Source organism: Mustela putorius, unplaced genomic scaffold (genome assembly GCF_011764305.1).
Source record: "Mustela putorius furo isolate JIRA1106 unplaced genomic scaffold, ASM1176430v1.1 tig00000228_pilon_pilon_pilon, whole genome shotgun sequence".
Lineage (NCBI taxonomy): Eukaryota > Metazoa > Chordata > Mammalia > Carnivora > Mustelidae > Mustela > Mustela putorius.
The window spans coordinates 22,936,477-22,960,773 of NW_025421322.1; positions in this window are offsets into that span (position 1 = coordinate 22,936,477).

Below are 24,297 nucleotides of genomic sequence, written 5' to 3' on the forward strand. Positions count from 1 at the left end.
GCTGGGCCACAGTTGGACTGGTGTTTGTGGTTATCTTTCCCCCTCTGAGGGCAGAAGTCACTTTCGAGTGGTGCTGGTCCCTGTTGGGGCTGCTTGCATGTGACCAGGCTTGTAACACTGCTCTGGATGGACCCCAGCCAAGGGCACGTTGGAAGGGTTAGGTTTGCAAGAGAATGCATGGGGGGGGGGCTCATGGTGCCAGCAAGGTCCACAGTGATTTGCTGTGGGAGTGGACATGGAGCCACTCAGAAAACTCGTGCCAGGCCAGGCTGGGATGGAGGAGTCATATTCACAGAAGAGTGCTGGGTGGTGGGGCAGGGCACACTATTAGCAATAGATGGAGAGTGTTGGCACTGTGCTGTTTCCACAGACACAAATATCTGTGTATCTAGGCTGGGGGATGGGGAAGGGAAATGGTGTCTGCCAGCTCTTTTGTTCTTAGAGAAGTCTCCCAAAGATCTCTGCATCTCCAGCATATGCTATAACATTAGTAAATAAATCTTCCCTTATACCCCAGGCACTTTTTAAACTGCTGCTTCTATGCTATATCTCAGCAGGGCTGTTTGGCTGTTTGTTGTGCTATTTAAGGGAGGGACTCCGTCCTCCTGTTTCTCCCAGAGCAGAGTTGCTGATTCTTTTTTAAAGTTCCAGGTATTAAGCCCCACTAGTTGTTAGGCCTCTCTGGTTTTCAAAGCCAGATGTAATGGGGATTCATCTTACCCACATGGGTCCCCCATGCCTGGGTGCCTGGGTACCTGGTCCTCTCCATGCCTATGGCGTCTCTCCCTCCTGAGGACCGTGGATCTTTTTCATTCCCCATCATGTCTCTGCCCTTCCTACCCTTTTCTCTACATTTGGCCATGAAGAATCTCTTCTGCCAGGCTTTGGATCATTTTCTGGGTTATATACATTGATGTGGGTATATCTAATTATATCCATAGGATGGGGTGAGCTTAGAATCCTCCTACTCTGCCATCTTCCTTGGAGGTCCCCCCTTTTCTTTTTTCAAAGGAGGAAGGGCACTGCAGTGTGTCTTCCATCTGTCTCCTTTTCATCTACAACACAGAGTATCATTTTATCACTCTGGGCGTTATTAACTATTTCCTAATAGTTTTCTGTCTCTAGTCCCTTTCTTCTGTGATCCATTTGCTACAATACAATCAGAGTTATTTTTCTTTCTGGAATCTAGAACTGATCACGTCATTCTCCTTCTTAAAAATCTTGGAAGTTTCAGTATATACAATTCAAGATAAAGTCCAAATTTAAAGAATTCAAGGTCTCAGTACACCCTAATAAGTGACCTTAAGTGCCCTTTGTATGTTCACCACTACCACATCACCTACAGCACTCTCCATTCTAACCCTTGTGGTTTCTATTCTGTCAAAGTGAACATTATCACATCAGAAGAATTTTCTTTTCATGTTTCCCAGTCAAGAATGCATTTAGTCATATACTCTCTACCTCTAAAGGTCCACTTTAAATACTTCATACTGTGGGTTGCCTATTCTGATTCGCTTTTAGATATACATGACTATACCATATTACTTGTATAGATATTTAACACTATTGCCATTCTTTCTTGCTTTATCATGTATCTACTTTTGTGAACCTAGCTCATCTATCAGATTATGAGGGCTGCTTCATGGGCATGAACTACACAGTAACCCACTTTTAGAAGGACTTCATACTTGGTTGACTGCTATGCCATCACCTATCACTGTCTTGAAAATATTAAGAATTTTCAAACAAGTAACCCTGCATTTTAATTTTGTACCAAGTTCTGCAAATATTGAAGGTCATGCTATCCTTAAGGACAAGGGTTATTTCAGATTCATCTTTACCTATACCAGTACTAAGTCTTTCACCTAGCTGTTGCTTATTTTAAAGTACTTGTTAAAAAAGATAATGGAAATGAGTAACAAAGTGACTTAATTAAAATGTGTCAAAGCAGGAACTGGGCATTGAACCTCTCTTAGAAGTCTGGGTATCAAGGAATCTAAGATTTCCCAAGGTCTTGTTTCTATAGCATTAAGTTCTAAAGATTTTCCACAAACCACACTTACTACTTACTGGGGAGTAACATATTTCTACCAGAGGCAAATAACAGGCTTCAAGATGAAGCTACTTCCAGAACTTCCCAGTGATGCTCTGAGGCATGGGATTGGAATCTCTTTTAAAGATGGGAGGCAGCAAATTTCTTTCCCAAAGCTCACACGATGGGAGATTCTTGGTGTTCTTCTTGTACTAGCCACACATTTGGCCAGACTAGCCCACACATCTGGTTTCCTAAGGAATCATCTTTTGGTGGTTTCTAGACCAAATTGCTACAGGGAGAGGGAATGGTATTATTTCTAGGAATGATTGGCCTAGTGAGAACAAGCATGAAGTATAGGAAGTAGGAGGTAGAAATCTATAAAAGCAACAATACTTTTATTTCCAAACAGCATTCTTTACCCTTGTCCCCTTAGTCATGCCTAAATTACTATCCCCAGGATGAACACAATGATTTCCCTTTACCATTCAGAGTGTTTGAAATTTAATGTTCTTGCTTTCGAGAAATGGAAGTTATTTTGTAAAAGCAGTTGCTAGTAATTTAGACTGATTCCTTAAGGGACTATAAAGACTATGACTTTTTAAAAAAGAAAAAAAGAAGAGAAAATTAGACCTTTCTGAGTGGAGGGATATAGGATTTTTGTGTTCAGGACTGGGGAAAGGAGCCAACCAGGAGAGCAAATGGAATTTTGTGTGTAGTAGTGGGAAAGCAGCCATAAGCAAAAGCAAGTGAGTGGACGTGGCTACTTTCCAATAAAACTTTATTTGCAAAAAACTGATGACAAGCTGGATTTGGCTCTTGGGCTGTAGTTTGTCAACTCCTGCTCTAAAAAATTGACAATGGTAATTGGGAGAAATTGCACAGAAATCCTTCTTTTAAGATTGCTTATAATACCAAGGATCTGAAATGGCCATTGCCAGTAGGGTGGTTGCATACATTGTTTTATATTCACTTAGTTGAATGCTGAGTAATAGTGGAATGAAATGATGTCTAGCTACATACATTAGTGTGAACAAGTCCTAGACACAATGTGCAATAAATAGAGGAAGCCACAGAAGATACATATATGATTCTAAAATTCAGAATAGGTTGGCAGAATACAAATTATTTAGAGATACATATACAGGTGAGGAAATTATAGAAGAAAGGAAGAGGATGATGAAGAGAGTCTCAGAGTTACCACTGGGCAGAAAGAGGGTATGAGAACAAGGAAAGTTCCAGGGGCATTGAGGGCTGGTCATTTCTACTTCTTCACCTGGGTTGTTGAACATAAAGATATTTATTATTTTTCTTAAGAAACACACACATTTTTAAACGCACCTTTTGGGCAAATATGTAATTAAAAATAAAAGCAGATCTAAGTAGCTGGTGTGAGGCCATTCAACTAGGAAATGGCAAGATGGAGGTTTGAACTTCGGTCTCTTTGGTTCCAACATTCAAAATCTTTCTACCCGTCCCTTATGTGCCAGTATTATTTTATTGTCATCCTTTCACTTAATCACTTCTCTATTTATACTGAGACACCACAAAACAGATTTGTACAGCCTCTATTTCTATCCAAATCAGTGGAGCCTGTCAAGTTAATTGGTTGTGACACTCGGCTTCCAGAATGTGTAATTATCAACTGCATTGCGTGGGAAGCTCAGATGACAGTTAATAGTACATGTAGACAGAAATCTGTGTGTTGCTGCAACTGAAGAACAAGCCAAGAATGTAACATTAATCAGAATGCCAATGTAGTGCACCAGAAAATAGTTCTATGTGGAAACGCAAACCAGAAAGATCTATAAACATTCCTATTTATAATTCACAGTTACTCTCTATGCATCTTATTCTTTTAACCTCAGATATGGAAGACCCGTGTATCCTCCTGGGCACAGATGGAAAAATATCCTGACCCCAGCTCCACAGTGAAACCAGTTTCTGTCCTGACCCCCACAGTAGCCAAGAGATGAGTGTGGCTGATGTGTCAGCTAAGTTCACTTCCAAATAGGAGCAACCGAAGTTTTAGAAATAGTATCAAACAGCTGATTATGTGCCAGGAGCTCTGTATCACCTGCAGTGGAAGGAGTTTTTCAGCTAGACAACCAGAGTTTGTGTTCTGGCTTCACCACTTGAAAGCTAAGTGACCTTGAGCAAATGACTTCACCTGAGTCCATATTCTCATGGTAAACATTTGCAAGTAGCTCTTAGTTTTCAATCCTGGCTGCTCATTAGAATCTTCTGGAGAGATTTAAGAAAGATCTATACAATGGCCTCACCTGCCCTGGACCAATTAACCAATTTGGGGCTGGGGAGAAGAAGAGAGTCCTGAGCCCTGCTGTTTTTGGAAAAGCTTGATACATTGTATAAAGTGGGTTAGGACTTCTGCCTTATGGATGGTTGTATGACTCCTGCCCCAGAATAAGGACATTACAAAAAGCATTTGTTTTGATTCTCTCATTTTATCATGGGAAAGTGATATGTAGAGAGGTGATCCAGCCAATATCCAATGGCCAGTTATGTGGTGGAACCAGCTGTAGACCAAAGGCTTTCTAACTGTTAGCCTTATATTCCTTAAAGAAACATTAAGTCTTCAAACTAAAAGTACCAGTGACTCTTTGGAACAAATAGCATATCTTCTCACATAGTGGTTTGGATGATCAATGTTATCTTGCATTTAAAAATGTATTTCAGGCAAACAAATGAAACACACGAGTGTGTGTGTGTGTGTGTGTGTGTGTGTGTAAGTTCTAGCAGTGAAAAAGAGAACTGGGGGAGTTTTGAAAAATGATCAGTTTGGGCTGCCCTAGCAAAATACCATAGAAAGGGTGCCTTAAACAAAAGACATTTATTTCTCACAGTTCTGGAGGCTGGAAATCCAAGGTCAAGGTGTCAGCAAGAGGAGTTTCATGCTGAGGCTTCTTCTGGAGTGCAGGCTGTCACCATCTTATTCTTTGCTCACATGACCTCCTTTGTGTGAATATGGAGAGAGAGAGAGAGAGAAAGCTCTCTGTTGTCTCCTCTTAAAAGGGCACTAATCCTGTCATGCAGACTCCACCTTCATGACCTTACCTAACCCTAAAAACTGCCCAAAGGCTCTGCCTATAAAGACCATCACATTGGGAGTTAGGCATTCAACATATGGATTTGGGGAGGATACAAACATTCAGTCCATATCAAACAGTATATGAATCTCCTTACTGGAGTGTTTTATTAGACTAAAAATCTATTACTCTGGTCTGTGGAATATTGAAAAACAAACAAACCAAACAAAAAAAACCCCTCCTATATTAGTGACTCTCAGTCCTGGATATAAATCAGAATAACCTGGGAGCTTCTAAATAGTGCTACTTATCAGCACCTCTTCTCCCAACAACTGAATCAGAATCTTTGGGGAGAGGTGGAGACTGGGCATGGGGGTTGCAGCCAACGTTGAGAACTACTGATCTCCATGAAGCTGGGCCCTGGAAGGGAGTCAGGTCACCTAATGACAAGAAGGAGGTAACACTCAAAAATGTTTCAATATAAGGTGGGAACATTCTCTGAAATTCCCTTATGAAAGAGGCTTGAATTATTTTTGAGTTCTTACAAAGGTTCTTGTGTTGTTGGGCACTCTCAGTTACTGTGTTTGGACCATGCCAATTTTACCTGTGTAAGTCACTGGCTTGGGATTGCTTTAGATTTAGACCTATGTGGTTTGTATTATTACCAACTACTTTTCCTTCAATCAGATGCCTATACTCTCACATTAGCAGGCCGTGGATTGGTCTACAGAATTCTGGGAACTTGGGCAAGTTACTTCCCTTTCTGGGTTTCAGTTTTTTTTTTTTTTTTTTTTTTTTTTTTCATCTTATAAAATAAGGTCATTGGACAAACCTAGAAAATTGATAAAATCACAGAAGCCCTAAAGTGCAGTGACTCTAACTCTACCTTTTGCCCCTTCCACACACATGCGTTGGGCAAACTGTTTATTTCATTTTGTCTTCATGTTTCCCATCATTCACTTTGGTAGGTTGTGTTTTGTTCAAAATATTTGCTGCCTCTCCTTGGGGGCACTTGTATGTTCTCACCACACTGAACTCAGGAGTAGATTTTAGCCGATGGAATGTGGCAGAAGTGACTTGAATCATTTTTGACCAGAAACTTTGAAGAGCCAGTTTGTGTTTTTTGCCACGTCTCTTTTTCCTTTGCCAGGAAATCATTAATAACCTTGATAAGAAAGATGACATGTAATTTATTGTCCAAACCAGGAATATTTGAAAGTGAAAGGGTATACAGGTGAGAGTGAAAAGATAGGCTATTAATAATTTCTCAGGGACAACAAACATGGCTAGGACTACGTTGGATAAAATGGAATGTGTAATCCAGATAGAGGCTGCTTTGTCAGTTTGGTTCCCGAGGAGAAAACAACATGGGGCAGAAGCAGAGCCATTCCACGAGGGACACACGTGAGAGAGAAATCACCCTCTGTAAGCCTCTAAGATTTCGGGAAACATTGTTAGTATAGCACGACTTAGCCAGCTGATATGGAAGTTTAACCAGCGTAGCTGACTGATGCAGAAAACACATCGAAAAGTGGCTTTCTGTTGGTATACGTCACTGGGTCATTTGAGAGTTTGCTGGACACTGAACATATATGCTCAGAGGTGTCTGGAGTTGCTGGTAGCTTCTTCCAGTTTAAAACAAGGAAAGCTGTTCTCTGCTCTCCAAGTGGGCCTCGGTTGTGTCCTGAGCAGGCCAAGTCTCAAGAGTGCCTATCTCACCTAAAAAGAAACAAGGGGTTTCTTTTGTAAATATCAACGTTGATTCAGTTGACCATTCTATTCTAGCCAAAGCTGTTGGAACCAGGGTGGAGACTCAAGTGGGATCCAGCCACAGGCTGGCTAGCAGCCTACTCAGTGGTATTGTGTAAGTGCTCCAAGGAGAGAATGTCAAGACTGGAGCCGTGTTCCGATCCTCCCTTTGGAAAATACCTAATGAAGAGACTTAAGGAGACAACATGTGAGTTTGTAGAAGTTGAAAGTCACACAGCATAAGAGGCAAAGGATATAATTGAATCATGCTAACAGTGGACAGTAGGGTATGAGTTATCAAACTTGGGCTGCCAAAGATACAAGCAGTTTACCTGACTCCTGGAGATGTTTCTAGGTGAAATTTGTGTTCCCAGTTAACATTCTGGTCTTGGGGAGGCCATAATAGTAGTTGTTCCAGAGTTCCGGTAAGACTTGACTTTCACTGTCCTCGGCTCTCCCTAATGCTGATCGCACAGAAACCATCCTCATCAGCCTTCCGTTATGCATTCTTTCAACGCCACCCCCCATTCCAAAATATAACTACAGAATTTCTATTCCTGAAACCAAGAAATGTTCTAACTCTGGCCAGAAAGGACAACCAAGGCTAATTACAAATATTGGTAATTGGCAATTAACAAAACCACGTGTGCAAACTTAAAATTCCATTCTCTTTTGCATGTGGAGCTTCTGCATCTAACTCAGCAAGATCTTTGCACCATCTGACTGCCCCGAGATAAAAATGCTTTGCATTGGAATGGACTTTCAGTTTGCTCTGCCTTGTTTGTGTTTTGTTTTGTTTTGGGGGGTTGGTTCCAATCTTCCTGTAAAAAGAAGCATTTCTTTTGACTTCCTGTGGTTTTTCTCACATCCAGAGGGTGTCCTTTCTATTTTGCTTCTGAGTCAATGTTCCTTTCTCATGTGTCCCTAAAGCTGTTGCTTAGAAATGCTGTGGCTCTCTTCTCCTGGCCTCAGGAGAGGGATTTGTGTATGACAGACCTTCAGTAGCATGTGAATTAACTCTGACAAGTGCAAAGAACGACTTTGGTCATTGTTAGTTTGTTGTTCTTTATCAAGCCTTTTAGTGTCTTCAGGTTGGAAAGGTTGTCAGTCATCATCGAGTCTAAGAGTCGTGAGGGTATAATTACAACTTTCTAGCCCCGTGGCTGGTGAATGGCATAGATGGACTAACATCCCAGGTATATGGATTCTTAACTGAGTGCTTTTTCTACAAATCCGCTTCTCATTCTCCAGTGCAGCTTTTACATTTGTATTTTCTAAGGATCTCAAGTTGGATGTTTCAGCTTGAATTTGTAAAAAATTTCATTCATTCATTCATGCTGCTTAGGCTTTCCTCTCTGATACCTTTTCTAGCCCCAACAGCGATATAGCCCAGTGCTAAACACTGGGGATATAAAGATACATATGACACCATATTTGCTCCCAAGGAATGACAGGAATTCAAAAACTGATATTGTAATTCAATATATTAAGTACCTTGGGGACTGAGAGTAGAAATGAACCAACTGAGCTGTTGGCAATGGGGAAGAAGAGCTTTTGCAGAGGAAATTATATTTGGTAGCATTTTAAAGTGTGTGTAAGAGATTGCTAGATTCCCAGAAAGGGTAGGGTTGGGAGGAGGACACCAGGCTGCTTGCACAAAAGGTCATGAAAGGGATGGTGGTAATGTCAGGATGGCAGGAAGACAGGGTGTGAGAAGACAAGAGTGCTAGGTGTACTTGGAGAGGGGAGCATGGAGAGGGCCAGGCCTTCCTTGCCTCCTCAGGAGTTTCGAGCTTATAAGGATGTAGACAAGAGATCTCTAAGCAAGGAGAGGGGAGAGGCAGAAACAGAGGGACCAGGTGAGATGTCATATACAATGAAAGGATGTCATATACAATGACATATGCATGTCATATGCCTGTCATATACATGTGATCTCATATACAATTTCATATACAGTGTGACATATACAGTGTCATATACAATGAAATGATGTCATATACAATGACATATACATGTCATAGACCTGTCATATACATGTGATCTCATATACAATTTCATATACAGTGTGACATATACAGTGTCATATACAATGTCATATACAATGAAAGGATGAAAAGATCCAGATGTCCAAAACCGCCAGGGGTAAGAAAGTTTTGAGATGGTAGGCTGAACTTAGCATCTATCTTGTAAGAATGATTTTATGGGTTGAAGGTGAGAAACCACAGATGACTCTGGGTGTAAATGTGGGAGCTGGGTGCATGATGGCAGCAAACTGTGCAAAAACGAAAGGAAAAGAATAACAAGGTTTTGGGCAAAGATGACTAAAGACGCAGACATGTCACAAAGAAGGTGATGTGCAAGTGGTCGCTAGATTTATGAGATCCTCCATTACAAAAAAGATCAGGATAAGACCCAGAAGAAAAGGGAGCAGAAATGCAGCACCTGAGCATTGGTTCTAAGTATAAAAGGAGAGAAATCAAGTTTGAATGTTCCTCCAAGCTGTCCAAACTAGGTCACACAAAAAGGAATGAGGAAGGGAATTTAAGGCAGTTTGTAGAGTGGATAGGATATGAAGCTTAACTTAAAAATTGTGGGATCTTTGGGGCACCTGGGTGGCTCAGTGGGTTAAAGCCTCTGCCTTCGGATCAGGTCCTGATCTCGGGGTCCTGGGATTGAGCCCCGCGTCGGGCTCTCTGCTCAACAGGGAGCCTGCTTCCTCCTCTCTCTCTCTCGCTCTCTCTCCCTGCCTGCCTCTCTGCCTACTTGTGATCTCTGTCTGTCAAATACATAAATAAAATCTTAAAAAAAAATTTGTGGGATCTCTTAGGTGAATCACTTGTCTACAGTGCATCCCAGGACTTGTGAGCGTTTGAAAGGAAAGGAGAGTGTGTGAGACAGCAGAGGTTGTGCCCCACTGCAGCAAAACAAACAACACAAGCAGCAAACAAATAACAGTGAAAAAACAACCAAAGACAGGCAGACAGAAAGAAAGAAAAGAAAAGACAAGACAAGAACAGAAAGAAAACCTCCCCTAATTGCAATAGTTTAACACATCTGGCATTTTCATTCACTCAACAGCTTTATGAAGAAGATTGCTCACCTTCATTTCATAGATAAAGAAACAGATTGGCTGGAGGGCATACTAGAGGGAGAGCGGTGAGGCACCAAATCCTGTGTGTTCGTTTTCCACTCCAACATGGAGAGATGCCTCTCTCACAGGGATACCTCCCCATCACAGAATATGTGCTTCTGGCCAAAATGGAGTTCTGGAAACGAACTGTCTATACTGTTTGCTACCTAGCCCCTAACTGTGAAGTTCTTCCTTGGGAGAGAGGGAAGAGAGATTGCAACTCCCACTTCCTCTGTCTTGTTGCCTCCCAGGGAGGAGGAGGACGTCCGAGGAAGTTCGTGTCCACAGAGCTGACAAGGTAAATTGACCTGTTGAGGTTTAGATCCTCATTCTAGACACTCATTAGCTGTGTGGACATAGACAAGATGCTCAACTTTTCTGCATCTCAGCTTCTTTAACCTGTAAAGTAGGGATACTACAGCACTTACTTCAGACGTTTATTGTGAGGATGAAATAAAATACTACACCTAAAGTCCTTAACACACTGCTTATTGTGTAGTAAGTAATCCGTACATGTTCACTCATACGTTGACTCCTGGCCCCTTGTTTCCCATTTCTGTATGTGATGGTTCCCACAAACCATTGCTTAGTAAAAGCTTAATTGCCCACAATAAAATAGACATATTTTTTAATGTTTTAGACATAATTTTTTATGTTCTGTGTAGACGTGTAAATTCCAATCATATTTATAAGCTTATTTTAAAGTCACAGAATTGGTTGAAAGGAACTCATGAGCCTTAATTAGAGGCAACAAGAGGATGTGCATTTCTTAGTATACTTTTTATGGATGTACAGCCTCCATTTGGTAAAGTGAACAGATCTCAAGGTACAGCTCAATAAACTTTCATGAAGTGAATACACTTATGTAACACCAGTGTTCCTCCAGATGAAAATAGAGAAAATTGAGAACATCATGCTATCCCCACTCCTGCCTCTCCCAGTCAGCCCCTTACGCCACCAAAAGTAACCATTGTACTAGCTTCTAGTACTCTACATTAGTTTTTTTCCCCCTCTTTGAATTTTACGTAAAAGAGATCTTAGATCATGTATTTTTGCTCAACATTATGTTTTTGAAATTCATTCATGCCACGTGTGGAACAGGAGTTGGTTTTGTTTTACTGTTTGATGTTCTGTTATAGGGCTACGCTACCACAATTTTCTTTTCTACTCTTCATGGACTTTTATGTTGTTTCTTGCTTTTGGCTATCACAGTAATCCTGCTTTGAATATCTATCTATCTATCATCTATCTATCTATCTATCTATCTATTTGTCTATCCTCTGATAGATGAACACTGTGCATTTCTTTTGGGAAAATACTTGGAGAGAAAGAATCACTGGTCATAGGATATATACCCAGGTTTAGTAAATAGTGTCAAATAGTTTCTAAAGTAGTTGTACCAATTTCACTCCCACCAGCAAGAGATGAAAGTTCCAGTTTTTGGCACACTCACACTGATCCGTTCTGTGGTCATTTTAAAATTTTCACCAGTTTTATGGATATGTAAAATGTTTCCACTTTGGTTGGAATCAGCAACTCTTTAATGTCTTGTAATGTTGAACACCTTTCCATGTGCTTATTGCCTTTTAGATTTCCTCTCGTGTGATATACCTACTGAAGTCTTTTACCTATTTTTTAAAAAATTGGGTTGTCCTTTCTTATCAACGTAACAAAGGTATTTTTAAAAATTCCGAAATAAGTTCTTTGTCAGATTTCTATGTTGCAGGTATATTCTCCAGCATTTTCACTCTCTTACTGATATCTTTTGATGAACAGAAATAGTTCTCTTTTTTTTAAAGATTTAATTTATTTATTTGATTGACAGAGATTGCAAGTGGGCAGAGAGACAGGCAGAGAGAGAGGAGGAAACCTCCCCGCTGAGCAGAGAGCCCGATGCGGGGCTCGATCCCAGGACCCTGGGATCATGACCTGAGCCGAAGGCAGAGGCTCTAACCCACTGAGCCACCCAGGTGCCTGGATGAACAGAAATAGTTAATTTTACTACATTCAATTTATCAGTATTTCCCTTTGTAGTGTCTATTTGTCCTGTTGTGTGTCCTGGGCAGTAGACACGTGCGGGACAGCCAGGCTGCTCAGGGGGATAGGAGGAGGAGGGAGGTGAGGAGAGTCACTGAACTGAAGGAGTGAGGCGTATCTGTGAAGCCATCACAGAGGCTAGACAGTTCGTGACTTGGGGTCAGGGAGTTGACACCAGAACAGGAAAAAGTGAAAAGAGTGTCAAGGTCTGACATGGGCAAGGATATGAGTACTCCTTTATTTCACAGAAGAGAGACATTTTCTAAAGCTTTTACCTCAGGACAAGACCCTGGATGGAGTCCAAGGTTATGGTTTGATTTTTCTTTTTCTTTTTTATATGTGTCCAATCTGTGGCAAGGTGGCACAGTGCTGATTCAAAGCTTCTGAAGTCTGAGAGGTTGCAGATGGTGTAAAACTCAATCCAAATTGCTTTCAGGATCCAATGAGTTAGCTGGGGCCATATTTCTATGCATTCTATGCTTAAGGAAAGCTTCTTCCTTGCCTTGTATGTAATTATATTAACTTGAGTAACAACATGGAGGATCATTTCGACTGGTGATGGAGTGGAAGCCAAACTAAGGTGTTTCTTGCTGTTTTTGGTGTTCTTTTGTTTTATTTTAAAGCATGGGTGGGCCATGTTTCTGTTTTATTTTTAAAAAGAATATCACATTGATTTAATCAGTATTATATAACTTATTTATTTAATTGTACCAACATTATCTAGGTGCTTTTACATAGGTTATCTCATTTAATCTCCACAATAAAGAGGGTTATTATCATTATTTTACAGATGAGAAAACAGAGGCTAAGAGAAATGAGCTAGTTTGTCTAAGAATGCTTGGCTGGTAAAAGAGTCCAGATTGAAGTTATATTTTTATTATGAAAGTCCCTGCCACTGTTTTGAATTTTAGGATTAAGAATTAGTCACAGTTGGGGCACCTGGTGGTTCAGTCATTTAAGTGTCTGACTCTTGATTTTGGCTTAGGTCATGATCTCAGTGTTGTGAGATTGAGCCCTGTATTGGGTTCTCTCTCTCCCTCTCTCTCTGCCCTTTTCCCCCAGCACCCCCCAAAAGAAAAAAAAAACCACAATAATAAGTCTCTATTTTAATACCCCCCATTTTTGGAGCACATAGGAATGGTGACTTAGAGGTGAGCCCCCCACTAAAATTCTTGGTTGCTGACTTATGAGAACTTAACAAAGATATTCAACCTCTGTACCTCATTTTCTTTAATTGTTAAATGGGATGAATAATGCCTACCTTAAGGAGTTGCTCTGCATTTGTTTATTCTTTCATTCCTTCTTGCATGCACATTAATGAAGGAATGATGACCTTTTGAAGCATTGTCACTAAGTTGCAACTTACTCAAACTTCCTCCCTAATGCAATGCCTGCTATTTGCTTTGTGGTTTAACAGGATGCAGTGTCCCCTTTTTATCTCCCATCCTCCATTCCAAGCCAATTCAGGGTCAGTTAGTCGGGTCATGTTCAACACGCTTTTGCCTATGTTCAGCAGCTGGTATTCATAGCCTCGTGTCTATTGCTTCCCCTCTGCCCTCCCCCCCAGCATCCCTTGTTCTAATAAAAGAAACCTCAGGTTTGACTTAGAGAATCAGTTCTTTTCCACTCTAGGTCTACATCATTTGGGCAGAGATGACCCCATCCTTGGACTCCAGCCTTAGGTATTGACGAATCAGAGAGCTGGCTGCATGGTCTTGGCCACAGTGATTGATTCAAGGATGGGCAAGGGACACAAGTGAGGCCAGTCAGGGGGAATCCAAGGACTTATCAGCTAAACTGGTTGGAAAAGAGGCCTCTTTACTCAGCAGCCTTGCTAAGTGAATCGATGTAAGTTTGAAGCTCCTGGAAACCTCTTTTGCTGGCTTGATTAGGAATCTATCTGAGAATGCAGCCAAGTGCAGAGAAATGCTGAAGCAGGAGCTGGACAGACCAGCAATGTCTTGATGACATTTTTTTGAGGCACTGGGCCTGGTGGTTCCCAAGTTGGCCCCATCTCTTGAACATATCAATTACAGGAGGCAATCATTGTTTCAGCCAGTTCGAGCAGGATTGCTATTACTTGAAACTGAATGAATCCTGATGGGACTCTAATCCTGTGGGCTGGTGTTCATGAACTCTGAGACGCCCCATTTCCTCTCATTTCAGGACCTTTGTTCTCTTCACCATAACCTTTGGAACTGCTGCTGTCACTCTGCCAGCCCCCTGGTGTGGTGGCCACTGGCTTTATCAGTTAAAAAAAAAAAAAAAGCCTTACTCAAATGATTACCAGCAAAGCATATATGTGTCATGCAGGTCCCTGACCGAAGTCGGTGATAGCTACAGTTATAAAATCAGATTTAAAATGAACAAGACTCACCTGAACTATAACCTAATTTAGCTAATTCCAAATCCTCACTCAATTGCCTATTGAAGGCTCAAATCCTTTACAATAAAATCAGTCAACTCTCAGGCAGCTGGTACCGTCTGTTGTGCAATCTGTCCTCTGATGGTACTTTTACCTTCAACTGTTAACTGGATACTTAAGATGCAGTTAGAGTCTCAGTTCATCTGTTCGCTTATTCAGCATCCACTGTACACCTCCCACGGGCACACTGGGGACAGAATGGTGACAAGACATAGTGCCTGCCCATATGGGACTCCTGCTGTGGTTCTGAGCTCTTGGTGTCATAGTCTCGTGCAGCGGCTACATCTCTGTGTGCATATGTGTGTTTGCAATGTCAAAAATTTAAGTTGAGGCAGGAACTGGCAGGGTCGTTACTTAAATAGTCACAGCCATCTTAAAGCTCCAGGACTGTGCCGGCGGAAGGCCTGTGGAACAGATACTGAGAACCTCTTGCCCTTGCTGTTAGCTTTGTCACCAGGATCTCTGTCTCTGCCTTTCACAGAGGGAGTGTTGCCTAGTCCTTAAGATCACAGTCTCCCTTAACAGGCTGGATTCAGTTCTCAGACCCACTGTTGACTAGATGTATCATTAAGCGTATTAGTATTACTTAACTTCTGTAACTCTCAGTTTCTGCCTGAAACTGGGCAAAATGGGGTCACATGCCTAATGATTTGGGTGATTGCAAGGATGACATGAGGTCATGCATCTGAGTACTCAGCAATGTGTCTTGTAAGGAGTCAGTCCTTAATAAGTAGCAACTCTTGTATTATTCCTAAATTATTCTTATTTGATTGGAAAGACCAGAAGTAAGATAGCAGTTTACTGGTCCTTCAAGAACCAGCTTTGATGCTCTATCATTTAGTTGTCTCATTCCTCGTCAGTCATTCTGCTCTTATGTTTCTTATAGAGGATTTAATAATTTTTCTGGAAGCTTTTCTGTTTTCTTTGCAAAAAGGCACCATGTCTTTATTAGCGCTTTATCACCATTTGATACTTAGAATCGTGTGATTTACGGTGGTCCTTCATTCACTTTAAATTTAATGGACAGATGCTTGGGGGCTTTACTTTGAAAGGATTCCTCTGATTCTGTTGTTCATGGACTGTAATGGGTCAAAGGTAGAAACAGGGGACTAATTAGATGATTGCACTGATCTAGGAAAAGTGATAGTGGGGTGGCCCAGGGTTGTACTGGAGCTAGTAAAGACTAGTCATATTCTGAATATGCTTCAAAACTCCAGCTATATATTTAGAAACAGAAGAGCGAGAGTAACAAGAAGTAAAATGAAGTGTAATAAGAAATTAAAGGAAAACCTTTCCTCTTCTATGATTACAAAGTCAAGGAATGAGTTTGTTTGATAGTAAATTGATTTGGCCTGTAGATGGCTCCATTTTCCCAAAGAAACTCACGGATTCTTTTTGTGTGTGTGTTCTAGAAGATTTCAGTGCTGCTGAACATTTGGTTTTCTCAGGCTGACGTGAAGGTTTCACTGTAAATTAATAAGCAGTTTTGACTTTCTTTGTTCAGATAGAATTATGTACACTGGCTCACATTTCTAACATAACTTCTTCATTTTTGAGCCACTATTTAAGAACCACTAAGAAACTCGAGATGCCAGGGAAACCTTGTGTAGGGTGGTTACTTGAATGGGTTTCAAGATGTTTTCATTTACTCATTCATTCACTTTTTGAATGATTGCTGTGTTCCAGGCACAGTGTTAGAGGTAGGGAGAAATACTACTATGGGTAAACTACCTTTGATCTCCTCCATCTATTAGGATTTAGATAAGAACACCACGATACACGTTTTTAGGTAATATTTATTAAACATTCACTGTAGAGCACAGAGCTTTCACACTTTTTAAACCTGCTCATTGAAATCTTCAAAATAACCCAAACGTGGTAATTGTCTACATTTCAGAGATGAGAAAACTGAGGAACAGAGAGGTTCAGGAGCTAGTTGTAGGTTGAAGTTCAACCTGGGAATCTTATTTATGTACATTGACCCTTCTAAGCCACCTGGTTCCCAGTCATCCCCCGAGGTCCTGCAGACCTGCAAAGTCTGAGTAACAGGGGCAACTCCTCTGGTCAGCCCTTACAGAGGCCTGACTCCCTTCCATCTGCCTTTCTTTATTTCTTTTGCAGCCACGGAAGTCCTACCTTTTTTTACAGAAAAAAAAAAAAGAAACATTTCCAGATTATGTTCATTATTCCCCCTTCTCTGCACTCCTCTGAGGTCCTAGTATACATTAACAGGAAAGCCTCCTTCTTGGTGGTGAATGTGTCTAACAAAACCGTGGAAAACGAGACTAATCATTGAAACCTCCAAGGGGCAGATGGGTTTCTGTATGTGTAATGTGGAGAAACGTCCTCTTAGCAAACAAAAGGGAGAAGTTGTCACAGTGGGAGCTCTTCCGTGGAACGGACAGCTTGAGGGCGTCAGACTTAAATCCAGCTCTCGATAAGGTCCCTACTTCATCATCTGTACTGCTTTTCTCTGCGAATGCTGTACGCCCTCTTCTTCTTCTGGCTTTGATTCTGGACTGTGGGTCGTTGTAGTAGACGCTGCTGATTATTCATCACTACACATCCCCTCTTCTTGGGTAATAGAATGCCCCATTTTCTCAGTATACATGGCTCCCCATGTAGGGACTGCATTTTCCAGCTGTCCTAGCAGCCTGATGTGGCCGTGTAAATAAGTCCTGCCCCACTGGATGGAAATAGAAAGTGTATGTGCTGTTTCTGTGATTTATCCTTAAGAGGACTACATCTGTGCTGTTTTGCCCTTTCCTACTTTCTGTCACTTGGAATAGTCGCTTTTAGACTTAGAATTGAAAGTTACACGGTGAAAATGCCAAAGCTGCCCTTCAAACCCCAGAGAAAGAAATGAACTTGAGTGTTGCTTATGCCCTGTGTTTTGTGTCTCATGCAATTGAGTTTGTTTTCTATAATTAATATAGAAACTGATACTTAGAACTGGGCCGCTGTTGTTACAGATATGCAAAACCTATCTATGCCTTCAGCTTAGCATTTGATCTGGAGGGGTAGAGCACATATGTTGTAGGCTGGAAAGCTGGTGCTTTTTCCCTATGTGCTTTAAGAAAACATTGGTTAAAAATCCTCTGTAACACCTTGGAAGGCAAGTCTTATGTCAACAGAGGTCTCTGTCTAGCCAAACTTATTTGAAAAAAAAAAAAAAAAGTTACACTGTTACTGTATTCTGGCTTCTTTTTGCTACATTTAGAAAAATTCTAAAAGAGGTGATTATCGGGCTAGTTATGAGGGGCAGTGCTGATGGACCATTTTTATAAGAGTGAGGACATAGGCCATTAACACCTCCTTCCTATTATATGTTATTCAGAAATCAGGAGACAACCTAGTGCCGAAGATTAAATAAACAGCATTATCTAGCCCTTTAAACCCAATGTTTCAAATTACCCAATGAAATGAAGAGAAAGAGGGACAGGAAGGAAAATTTGGCTGTGCTTACCTCTAAGAACTAACTGGAAACAAATAGGTCAAATGCCTGTAAAGCTTAGGAAGGGGTATCACCACCAAAGAAACCAGAAGCGTGGCCTGCAGAAGCCTGTGGCTCTTTGATAACTCAGCTCCCAAACGTACACAGTATGTAGGTGGGACTAAAGGTTCTTAGTCCTCACGCCATTTAAAAATTACAGATGGAGCTAACAAAATAGGGAATAATGCTTTTCCTATCCTCCTACCTTTACAAACATATCTTCCTGATGGCCTGGATATCCAAGTTAAAATTTAGCATCCTGAAATTCATTTGGAGTTTTTCTGCAGCAGGGAATGGGTAACCAGCCCATGACCCATTGCACATCCTCATTTGCTTTCTACTCTTACTTCTGTCCTGCATCGAAGGGCCTTGTCACATATGTAGATATTCTACTCCTGCATCTAAGATCCACACACAACCCTGGTCTCTGCCACCACCACAGACAAGCTTAATTGCTTAGCAACTTACCATCAATGATGCTGCTGTGGCACACGTTTCTGGGTAATATGTCACAGGACAACCTTTTATACTTGGGTTCTTCCTCCTTCTGCTTCCTCCATTCTACTTCTTTGTTGTTATCACTGCAGGCATTATTAGCAGAAACAATGCACGTATTCTCTGAGGAGCTATATAAATTTCCCATATGGTGTTACAACAATTTGTTCACACATCTATGAAATCTTGTTTCCTGAAGACTGGGCTTATGGGTACACTCATGTCAGAATTTTGCAGCATCAATGATCTTGTCTGAACACAAAGTAAGTGTTCAGTGAATATTACTTGAGGATATGTGAATGAATGAATATGTCTTCATACTGCTAGGATCTACGCAATAAATTGGAAATGTACCAAGACTTCTAGGTCTTCTCATGTAAGCGGGACCATACTACAATTTGGATAACTGGATTAGAGTAGAAGATTCAGAAATGTGTCATCTATGTAAAGACCTGAAAAATGGTCAGCTCTGTTTATATTTCAAATTACCCAGAAATATTTGGTTTTGCTTCAGTTCTAGGAAGGGCTCAGGTTTGGTGAGGTCACATTTTTATCAGTAACAGTTCACTTAATATTGCTTATACAAGCTTTCTAAAGCAATGACTAGAGCATATGTTTAGACTTTCCCGAGTGTTTGGGCTAAAAAAAAAAAAAAAAAAAAATCATCTATATGTTAGCGCAGTGATTCTCAGTAGTTATTCCAGAGACTTCTAAGGTAAGAAGATCACATTGTGTGGTTTGTAACACTGAAATATTTCCATGCCCCCTGGTCATTTTATATTTGTTCTCTTAGAAAAACTCAGGGTAGTACAAAATATATCTTTATTTTCACATTTCTAACATCACTTTCTTTATGCACATATACTGAAACCATCTGTCTAAATTGTGGCAAAATCTGCTAGTTCCAGATTGGCCTCATTAGTCATTTGAGAACACATAAACAGAGGGATTATGGAAAAATAAATAGATCTTGGATAGATCATCCTGGTCTGGGAAGGTTTTTCTCATCATCAGCATCATTGCCAGACATGAAAAGGGGCAGGTTTACATCTTTAAAACACTTGGAGGAATTTTTGCTTCAGAAAGTGGATAAACATTTCCCAGTGACACATTTGATCCTTTATCATATGATGGAGTCCCCTCAGCTATGAGCCAAAGGAAAAACTACTATCTTAAAGAGGTAGCAAGGTCTTTCAGAGTGAGATTATACGAATAACATTCTAATAGAGAGGAGTGTATCTAAAAGGTGAGATGAGGGGCACCTGGGTGGCTCAGTCAGTTAAGTGTCCAACTCTTGAGTTCAGCTCAGGTCATGATTTTAGGGGTGTGAGGTGAAGCCTCACATTGAGCTCTATGCTCGGTGCAGGGTCCGCTTGAGATTTTCTCTCTCCCTCTCCTTCTTCCTCTTCTCCTGCTCACTCTCTTTCTCAAATAAATAAATAAATAAAATCTGTAAAAGGTGAGTGAGAAATAAGGATACTGCAAAGGTAAGAAAAAAAGGGAGAAAAGTAATTTTTTAAAAATTTTATTTATTTATTTGACAGAGATCACAAGTAGGCAGAGAGGCAGGCAGAGAGAGAGAGAGAGAGAAGCAGGCTCCCTGCTGAGCAGAGAGCCCGATGCGGGGCTTGATCCCAGGACCCTGAGATCATGACCTGAGGTGAAGGTAGGGGCTTAACCCACTGAGACACCCAGGCACCCTGAGAAGAACAATTTTTAACACTACCATTGAAGACAGTGTCTTCCTAAGCGAGTCATGACCCCACCTCCCAGACGTCTGCCTATGTTCCTAGCTGCTACCTCTTCCCAATGAATAGCTGTAGTTTAATTGTGAGAGTGAATTCTCTAGCACACAAGTGCAATCTCTGCCATAAGAGGAAGTCTTGCTAGCTAAGAGGGACTTGCTAGCTCTATAGCATGGTCTTCTAGAGACCTTGTAGCTTTTGTCTTTGTCTTTTTAAAATGCTATCTTGGGACTTACACATAAAGAAGCTAACTCTAGTCTCCTGGATGATGGGAGGCCACGCACAGGAAAATCAAGTAGCTCCAGCTGACTGGGAGCGTTGTCGTATATGAGTGGGACCAGCTTGGACTTTCAAGCCCATTGAGTCTCCTGAAGTTAACTGCATGAGTGAGCCAGAAAAAATGAGCACAACCAATGGACAGAATAGTGATAAGTAATAAATCATTGTCATTTCAAGTCACTGAGTGTGGGGCAATTTGTTATACAGCAATAGACAACTGATACAGGTTTGAAATTTTTCAGACTAAAATGGGAGAGTCTGTCTTTGTGAACCTGAGACTAGTGACTTATAAAGGTTCCCACTTCAATGTCCTTTCCAGTATTCCTGGTGAGTGTGTGGTTTCATGACTATGTACCTCTTAGATTTGGTTCCCCCAGAAGCCAAACCTGAGAAAACGATGTGAGTGTGAGTTGTTCATTTGAGAGGTGAGTCCATTAAGCTCTAGTAAGTGAGTGGGAAGTGATATCAGGAAAGGAAGGAAACCAAGAAAGGTATGTTATTGAACTTGTTATTACTGGACAACTAGGACCCGACTCTGTTGCAGAAATTTGGTGGATAGAGTAGATCCTACCTTAGAGTTATTCCAGCTGAGAGGTTAAAGTGAGGAATTTATCCATCAAGTCCCATAAGTTGCTGATAAAGGTATCTTAGGGGTAGGAAGGGTGTCTTAACACCTCAGCACTCCTGGCCTAACTTGGGCACATGCCGAGTGGGCCCCAGACATTAAAGAAAGCCTAAAGGGAAGAGTTCCAGGGATCCTGTTTGGAAAACTTCTAGTTGGCCTTCTTCTTTGGAGTATGAGTGCTTATGGTGTTAGAAATTGTTGTCAATATCTAAATATTCCCAACATTAATATCTAAATATATAATGTTTCAATCAAATAATAAATTATCAAGCTAAATATAAACTTGTAATAAAAAGTATTCTTTGGTGTTCTACTTGTTGAAATTTTTAAAGTCCACTGAAATATAGGTGTATATTCATTGTTGCAAAACTAAAATGTTGTCAATAAATCATGATGGTTTTAAAGTATGTTAACTTTGTGTTAAAAAATTAAGAACTTTATGGCACCTGGGTAGCTCAGTTGATTAAGCGTCTGACTTCAGCTCAGGTCATGATCCTGGGGTCCTGGGATCAAGCCCCATGTTAGGCTCCTTACTTGCTGGGAGCCTGCTTCTCCCTCTCCCTCTGCCTGCTACTTCCCCTTCTTGTGCTTTCCTCTCTGTCAAATAAATAAATAAAATCTTTTAAAAAGTGAAGAACTTTAAAATAATTAAAAAATAAAATATTAGCATTTAATATGAACATTGAGAGTATTTTGGCTGCACGACTTGGAAAAACATTAGTTTTGTATAAAAATATATGTAAAACATAAATAATATACAACCAAATAATAGATTATATTATATCTTAAACTTTATACAATTATCAGGTGGATTAGTGTTCTTAATGTCAAATAATTATCTACTGAGAACTTCAGTGAATTTTTGTTTACTTCATTTTATGTATGAATTTCTTAATGAAAAGGAATATTTGGGAATTCATCTCAAATAAAAATGAATATCAACTTAGGTATCTCAAAATTTTAAGAGTCAGAAAGACCTGAAACTCATTCCTAAAACATCTAGCATATACATCTTTGATCTAAACATAATAAAAAAAAATGTAAGGGCACGAAGAAAAATATCCTTTATTTCTTGAAATTCTAACAGTCCATTGAAATATAAATCTATATTCCTTATTATAAAATCTGCCAGTGGTAGAGGAAATGGGTTCAAGGAAACACACACCAAAACACATTTTGTTCACTCAAACTTCAAAACAACAGGCTTTATAAGAAGGCTTTTAGAAGAAAATTCCGTACTGTTTTGAGCCTACAGAGGCTTTATTTTGGTTATGATGGAGGGGAAAGAATGCTTAATAACTTTGTGGCAACTTACCATCAGCAGCTCTCTGCACCATAGCACCAGCCAAATTGCTCTCTTACCAAGGCAACTAAAACACTAAGTTTCTATTTTCTATTGTTGACGTGCAATTCAGTAACCATGAGTGCAGCCAGGCAGCGGGCAGGGCTGAGAAATCATTGTTCCTGCACTACAAAGTCAAAGTCCTCAAATGCGGCCATCACTGCAATTTTTAATAAGTAATAATAATGACAATGATAAATTTAAATAAAATTTCAGATTTATTTCTGTATTCCAGAGGTTCCTTCCATGAGGATTCAGCTATTGCTAGGCTGTGGTCCAGTACTGCTTTTAAGTCTTGACCTTTGGTTACTCAGCCAGAAAGTGTGTATTACACACCTGTACTGTGTGTGTGCATGCATGTGTGAGTGTGCATGTGTGTGTGTGTCTTGGAACCGTAAGCCCTTACTTCCGTGGTGTGTGTTGGTAACTCCAAGGTAGCTGATGTGGCTTTACCTGGCCTGCAGTTCTGGGACCCTGGTTGAAGTGGAGGTTCTGAGGTGGGACATGTAGGTTCTTATCCTTCTTTGTCTGAAGACTGTGGTCCACTGTCAAAGTGTTATGTTTGATTTCTCCTGAGACCTCTCTTGCTTATTAGATGACCACCTTCGCACTATGTTCTCACATGGCCTCTTCCCTGTAAGCATATGCTCCTGCTGTCTGTGTGTCTACACTTTCTTTTCTTACAAGGACACTGGTCAGTTTGGATTGGAACCTTCCCTCAGGGTCTCATGTTAACTTAATCACCTCTTTAAAGGCCATGTCTTCAAATACAGTCACATTCTAAGGAACTGGGCATTACAGCTTCAATATATGAATTTTTGGAGAATACAGTTTGGCCCATAACATTCTCATAGTTTTCCCTTGGACATAGCGTAGATTATATCTACTCAAATGCCATTGGCCAGAGCAAGTCACATGATAATGGTGGGGGCGGGGAGACATAACTCCCTGACAAAAGGAGGGAGTGAATAATTAGGAATAAAAATACAGCCTACCCAAGAATGGGTATGTTTATACATTTGTCCCTCTGGTCTTACAATTTGTTCAAGCATGTATCCTTATCAACTCACCTGGATAAAATTAACAGTAGGACTCCAGTGAATTAATGTAATTTCCAAAATCACCTTGGGACTTTCAACGATGGGAACTGCAGCCTGCAGAGTTGTTTCAAAGGTTCTCTGATGCCATGTCTGCATAAATATTTTCTGTGTACTACACAAGTAACACATGTTTTGTACAAATATATTAGTAATTATAAAATAATTCAAGCATATAGAAAAAATAAACAAAGAAAAAAATAACAGGAGACACCATCTGGTGCCACCATTCAGGCTTGATAATGTGTCGTATTTGCTCTAGAGCCTTCCTTTTGCTTCTTAACCTATTGCTCTCTTTGTTTTATCAGGTTATCTATTCACCTCCATCCGTCTATACATCTACCACTCCACCATTTTTTAAAATGCAAAAAAAGAAGTGTAGGGTTGGAGCATCTACATTCAGATTAAATAACACAAAAGTGAAATGCTATGGAGCCCAAGAAAATAATTCTGCACTAAATTTTGCTTACCATGGTACAACCGCCCACAGCTTCTGGGTATTTTGCTTTCTGAGCACTTTACAAATAAATGTATGCTACAGGAGCTGGAAAAAAATGCATTTCAATATAAGTTTAAGACATCGGTGTATGTCATCCCTAACAACTTCAGCATACAAATCATTACTAAATTTAGATATTTGTTTATAATTGTTTTTCTGACATAAGATTTAAATTTAGTAAAATGCACAAATATCTGCATAATAGCCAGTGAATTTTGTCCAACACATGAAGAACCTATACCCAGCACCCTCTTACCCCAGTACACGGCTTTGCACCCTTTCATAGCCAAGCTTCACTC